At 27.2% G+C, this 7287-nt stretch overlaps 1 protein-coding gene and 1 long non-coding RNA gene across 2 annotated transcripts in view; one reads left to right on the plus strand and one right to left on the minus strand.

The window, feature by feature from the left end:
* The window catches only part of LOC111675060 (serine/threonine-protein kinase pakD), an 86078-nt gene that overhangs the window by 49619 nt on the left and 29172 nt on the right, over window positions 1-7287 (minus strand). The gene's annotated exons all lie outside the window — the stretch shown is intronic.
* Window positions 3709-4824, plus strand: LOC124420084. Its single transcript, XR_006941019.1, has 2 exons — window positions 3709-3910; window positions 4503-4824. It is a non-coding gene; the product is annotated as an uncharacterized LOC124420084 (long non-coding RNA).

A 7287-nucleotide genomic window follows, 5' to 3' on the forward strand; every position in this document is an offset into this window, starting at 1 on the left:
TATATATGTATATAATAAATTATGAGTATTTTATTATTGCTTATTTAAAATCATAAGGATAAGAAGGATGTGTTAAATTATAGCATTTAATAATAAATAGCTTAAAATTATGTTTAAATTGTGCAGCATAATATAAGCTCATTTTATTAAGAGCTTTAAAGCTTTTAATATTATTAGTATTTAAAATATAGATAACATTTGTATACATATTGTTAAAAAGCTACATATGTGTTGTATTGAATTATCTTTGAACTAGTTGTTTAACTAACCTGTGGACTAGCCTATGGGCTAATGTATTGACTAGTATATGGACTATGCAATTGACTAATCCATAGACTAGACAATATTACAAAATCTAGTCAATAGACTAGTTATTAGACAAATAGCAAATAGACTATTGACTAGTTCCTCAAGTAGTCCAACGACTAGTCTATTAACCAGTCTATTGACTAGTATATTAGTAGTCAAATGATAGTCATTTAATAGTCTATTGACTAGTCAATTGTCTATTATTTAGTCTTATATGCATAGACTAGTAAGAAGACTAGTCTATGAAATAGTCTATTAGCTAATCTATGAATTATATATCTACATGGACTAGTCCATGGACTAATCCATGGATTAGCCAATAGACTAGTCCATGGACTAATCCATAGATTAGCCAGTAGACTAGTCCATGGACTAATCCATAGATTAGCCAGTAGACTAGTCCATGGACTAATCCATAGATTAGTCAATAGACTAGTTCATTGACCAGTCAATGGACTATTTCAGTGACTACTATTGACTAGTCTATGTGTTCACTAGTCTATGGTTTTAGAAGTGAAACTAACGCTCTTTTACAGACCTTGTCTATTTAAAAATCTTTACAAAATTAAATTCAAAAGTTTAATGATAAAAATTTTGCAAAAATTTAAATATTTATTAAATCTATTAATATTACTTAAAAAAACTTAAGAAATATTTAAACAATTTAAGCATTAAAATTTAAAACCAACGCATCCAATAAAAATCAAATAATATTTCTATAAAAAACACTCTTAAAATTTTATGTTCTAAAACAATATTATGCATCATTATTTTCCACACAGAAATTCTAGACATTTTCCGGTAATTATGCTACAATTTGTTTTAAAAAATTCAACTGCCTGCTGTTTTTTTTGGCAATCCCTTGAGTACATGCGAAAAAAAGAAACGAAAATAAAATAAAAAACATAACATTAACAAAGCAACATGTTGCCAAACTACAGACTGTTTATAAACATCTCCAAATGTCAATGTTTATAAAACAGATAACTCGAGGGGATTAAGCTTTCGGCGCGTATGGTATGCGGTAAATGAAAAATAAACAGGCAACTGCAGAGAAAAAAAAACAAGAAAATGAACAACAACTAAGAAACTTAAATATAAAAAAATATTTCACATATTTTACTTGTTGTTGTATGTTATTACCGCATTTGTACAATTCAACATCTTATTTTATCAAACGAAAAAAAGAAAACACACAAAACAGCAACATCACAATCGTCATCGTCATCATGAGATTGTAGTTGTCATCAAAGACTGGACGACATCATTGTCATCAACACAATCAAACATCATCATCATTATTATAACATTATGCGACAACAGCAACAAGTATAAGAAGACAAAAAGTTGATGAAACCTGTAAAACTGAATCTGAACATTTTTGGTTGTAACAAGTTGCCAGCTGCTGTTGCTGCTGGGCCACCACATTCGTTCGTTTATTTGTTCGTTCATACTCGTCCTACCACCACGTTTATGTTTGTTATTTTATTCTCTCATAACAGCTTTTTAATATAAAACGTGCCTTATGTTTGTGTCAGTGTGCGTATGAGTGTGTTTTGGTATAAGTATTTGTTGCTTATACGGCCAAAAGTTATTTCATATTGTCGTAGTACTTACTCCTCGTATTTCTAATAGGAATTTGTGATGTGACATTATTGGAAGAAAAAGTACATTTTTTTAAAACAAAGCTGTTTTGGAGGAAAATTTGTACTTTTTATTAGGTTATAATCAAAAAGTATTAAATGTTTCATACGATTTATATTTGGTTCTGAGCTTGATTCTCGTCCTGCTCTCGTTGGGCTCATCTTATAGGATATTAGTGGTCCTACTAACAGTTCCATTTAAATGGTTATTTAAATCGCCTATGTTTTAAATTCAGCCCTTGTTGCGTTGCCCAACTTCCTTATGCTCAATAGCAAGCACATTAACTTTTTCATTGGCGATTATCTCCGACTGACATCATGATGCACTCTAAGAGTAATCGGCTATGACTCCCTTGTTATCTAATATTTAACAACAATTTTTGACAACAGAGTCCAAAAAGGCTTCTAGGTAATGATTACATTTTGCCAATTACACTTATATATAATATAAATACATATAATTTGTATTGCCCAAAGTATAATTGCAAGTAATTGTAATAGTCAACTTCAATTACAAATAATTGTTATTTGTTATTGGTGAATTATCAGACATGGGGGTATTGATTACGTTAGGTAATTCATTACATGGACAATTACAATTACTTGCCATGTGTAATTGAGCAATAACCAATTACAATTACTTGTAATTATAAGGAACAAAATTCATAATTACAAGTAATTGTAATTGGCAAAATTTTAATTACAATTTCAAGTAATTTTAATTTGAAAAACTTCTATTACAATTACAAATTATTATAATTAGCAAAACTTTAATTGTAATTAAAAGTAATTGTAATTGGTAAAGATTTAATTACAACTAATTTAAATGTAATTTTAATTGAATATGCAATTAGCAATGCAATCAGCAGCCTCAAGTCTGTCAGTTATACATTATATGTAATGGTAATTGGAAAAATTTTAATTAAAACAAGTATGAATGTATAGACGGACATGGCCGACCATATGATACCCTACACCGATTTCAAACATTTTCAATTGCGATCGTCCTTGGATCAAAAAAAGAGTTGGTGTCAAATTTCATCAAATTATCTTGAAACCTGCAGCGTTCGCTCAAGGTGGACATACAGACAAACATAAAGTGATTCTGATCCGATTGGTATACTTTAATATGGGTGTAGGATATAATAACAATTAATTGTAATTGGTTATTGTCCATTACAAGTATTCGCATGTAATAAATGAATTTGTGTAAACATTACTTCCCAGGCCTGCCTTGAGATTAATAAAATAAGCATTTATTTTAACTGGAACTAGCAAAAAGTACTAAATAAACATTTTACTTAAAAAAAGTACCAACATTCCTTCACAACAACTACTAAACATCTCTGTTTACTCGCATTTCAAATATTCGAAGAACTTTTGTTAAACTATGAAATTTTTGTTGTTATAAGTATCGTTGTTATTGCTATAGTTTGTTGTTATTGCCCGTAGTAAGTATCTGTTGGATACACGTTTGTTTTCATTTACCATGCGAATTTCAGCTCCACACCGTGGTTTTCTTTCTTTTAAACAGAAAACATCTGACGTTGAGCTGGCTTCAACAACTACAGCAGCAGCAGCAATAACAGCAACAACGACAATGAGCTGTCGACTACGACTACGTGAACAATGTTGGTTATATGTTTCTGTTGTTGCTGTTTGTTGCGAGCGAATGAGTAAATGTGAATTTTATTCATGTTGTTGTACATTTGTTGCAAATCTTTAACCTGTCATCTTTATATAGATTTAGTCTTCGTTCGGCATTGAATGCGGGTGGTTCATGTTAATATTCGAACACAACAAAAATATCGCAACGCTTTGAAATATTTTTAAACTAAAACTGTTTTTTACAAGTTTTTTTTACGATTTTTGTCGTCATTTTAAAAGCCAAGTAAAATTTACAACAGAATTTGTAAATGTTTTTCTTAGACGTAGTAGTAGTTGTTGTGTGTGTATGTGTGAGTAAAGGCCATGACAGTAGAGTATTTATTTGTTATTTTTGCTACCGGCATTTTATTTTTATTTTCTTTTTTACGGGTTTTCTTTACTGGAAAATTTTTTAATTGTATCGTTGGTATATTTTAATGCGACAAAGTAAACAAGTGTGAGAGTGCCATGTGTATTTTTTTGTTTGTATACAAATGAACAGTGTGTGTATATTGGTGTGTATGAGAACCAGAAACGGAAATAAAATTGTTTTTTCAGTTGTTGCCTTTGTGTGGCTGTTTTTTGTCATAAGCTTTTCATTTTCAATAATAAAAGACCGTTACATTTTTTTTTCTGTTATAGTCGTTTTTTTGTATAATTTTGTATATGTGTTTGTGTGTGTGTAAATGTTATTGCGGGTAAATTTGTGTAAATATTTAATGTAAATTGTGTTAATAGTGTTGTCGTTGTCGATTTGGATGTCGTTATGTTGCGGGTTATTTCTTTTGACATTTTTTTATACGCCCCTTCTTGCTTTAATGTTTCGGTCGTAGTATTGTATGGTCCTTGTTGTTGTGTGTGTGTGAGAATATTTACAATTTAATTAAATGTTAAATCTTATAGGATCTTTTTTACTACCCAAATAAATCTGTATTTTGTTACTTTTAATGTTTGTGTGCCAAAAACAAAAAAAAATTCAATAAACATTTTGTATTAATGGCTCTCTTTTGAATCAATGATGATTATAATTACGAGTCTTACAAGTGAAATCTAATTATAAAAAAACACATAAATATTTTATGTGTGAAGTGGCAAATAAACAAATCTTTACAGAAAATTCAATTAAAAACATAAAAAAAATATTTATAAGGAAATATAAACAACTTAATAAGGATAAATGGATTTTTGTAACATCAAACGGAAATCATTAAAAGTAAATTAAAAGGTAAGACAAAGGACATTTAATATTTATAGAAAAAGCAATTAACTGTAAAAATCAATTTCATTAAAATTTACAAGATTTTCAATACATTTTTATATTTTAATTGAATTTTTTAATTTCACAGACAGTTGTTTGAGATAAAAATTCCAAATGGAACCATTAACCATAATCAAGAGCTCAAATGCCTAATTCAAGGCTTACGGTATGAACCACGAAATAATGAACCAATTTTCAATACGCTTTATCCTTGAATCAAAAGAAGAGTATGAGCTAAGTTTAATTATTTCACAATTATGTTAAAAATTGTGGCCTGCAGAGAGCGAACAAGATTTTAGGATAGACAGACAGACGGACATAAAAAAATAAGTCTAATTTTTAATAAAAATCTATTTTTGGGTAAAAAATAATTTTTTTCAGTGATATATCGCATTTTTGATAAAAATGGAATATTTTTTAAATTAAATTATTAATGAAAACCAAATTTTTAATGAAAAGTAAATTTTTCAATAAAAATCTAAATTTTAATGAAAAAATTAATTTCTAATGATATTTTTAATTTTTAAAGAAACATTGAATTTTTAATGAAAAAATTAATTTTTTATAAAAAATTGTTATAAAAAATTAAATTTTTAATAAAAAAATAAATTTTTACTAAAAAATGATTTTTTTTTAATAAAAATATAATTGTAAAGTGATGAATTTTTAACAAATAATCGAGCAAATTATCTTGAAAATTGTCACCTGTAGGGAGCAAACAGACGGATTTAAAAAAATTTCAAAACATATCGCCCTTTTGATAAAAAATAAAATTTTTTAAGAATTTTTTATAAAAATCGAATTTTTAATAAAAAGTTTTATAAAAGTCGAATTTTTAATGAAAATAAATAAAAATGTTTATTAAATTTAAAAAAGTTTATTATATTTAATTTTTAAAGAAACATTAAATTTTTAATAAAAAATTTCATTTTTCACCATTTGATTTTTATAATAATTTAATTTCAAAAAAATTCTATAAATATTCCATTTTTATCAAAAATTCGATATCATTGATATCATTTTCTAATCAAAAATAGATTTTAATTAAAAATTAGATTTTTTATTATTTTAGGTCCGTCCGTCTGTCTGCCCATCCTAAAACCTTGTTCGCTCGCTACAGGTCACAATTTTCAACATAATTGTGAAATAAGTAAATTTCGAATTTGTAAAAAAATCTAATTTTTGACGAAAAATCAATTTATTATAAAAACTCAATTTTAAAAGAATTTTACAAAAAAAATCAAACAGATGAATTTTTAAAAATTAATATGTACTTTTAATTAAAATATGAATTTTTATTAAAAATTTTAATTTTTGTAATAAATCCAAAATTAAATGAAAATTATAATGAATATCAAATTTAAAGCAATAAATATGTTTCGGTAGCTTTGTAAATGGTCAAATTTATCAGTCCCATCAGAGACTCCAGTAAAAGGAGCACATAAAAGGTTTGTTCGGACCTGCTTCAATGCAAAGTCTTAACCAATAATTCTTTAAAAGCTTAACTATTGTTTTAACCATTTTCTTCGAAATACCAAAAGCTAAACTAAAAACTATTTAGTTTAACCGTTTTCCATTTTTTCCTATTAATCTCACCCTATCTTTCGTATTTCAACTATTTGATTTCCTTAAACTTCTAAGCGGCTTTAGTGTCATTTGATTATTTGAAAATGTTTTTTTTTTTCATTTATCTTTTAAAAATCTACCTGAAGTATTTCTAAGCGTACATATGTACAACAACGAAAACAAACAGTTAGCGAACCATAAATGAAAATGAGGGGCATGTTTCAACATAATGTTATTTACTTTCAGTTAATTAAAATTAACTTCACACTCTTCATTTTTACACACAACTTTCAATGGAAATTCTCAAAAGAAAACCAACAACAACAAAAACCTCATAAGTACATAGTTTTATCTGTAATGTTAGAACGTTATGTAGAAAGGACCATAAATGGTCTAATACTATAACTACTATTTACTACATATTACTACTTGTGTATGTATTAACGATTAAAAACTAAACACCCTAAATATTACTATTATGTTTTACATTAGATGTGTGCTTTGTTACAAAGTCTAAAAATTGCTATAGTCTACTCTATGATCTGGTTTATAGTTTGAACTAAAGTCCAGTTTATAGTTAGGACTATACTATAGTCAATTGCCTCGTATAATATCTAGTCTGAAGAACAGTATTGCTTAAAGTCCATTCTATGGTATAATCTATACTATAGTTTGTACAATAATCTAGTCCATACTATACTCCAGTGAATAGTCTATATTATAGTATATGGACTAGCCTAAAGTGAAGTTTACAGTTATGACTACAGTGTAGCTTAGTGTTAGGACTATAGCCTAGCGAATAGTATTAACTAATGACTAGTTAATACTATTATTGTCCGTACTAACTATAGTCTAGTCTATAGT

The sequence above is a fragment of the Lucilia cuprina genome, chromosome 5, assembly GCF_022045245.1.
Source record: "Lucilia cuprina isolate Lc7/37 chromosome 5, ASM2204524v1, whole genome shotgun sequence".
NCBI lineage: Eukaryota > Metazoa > Arthropoda > Insecta > Diptera > Calliphoridae > Lucilia > Lucilia cuprina.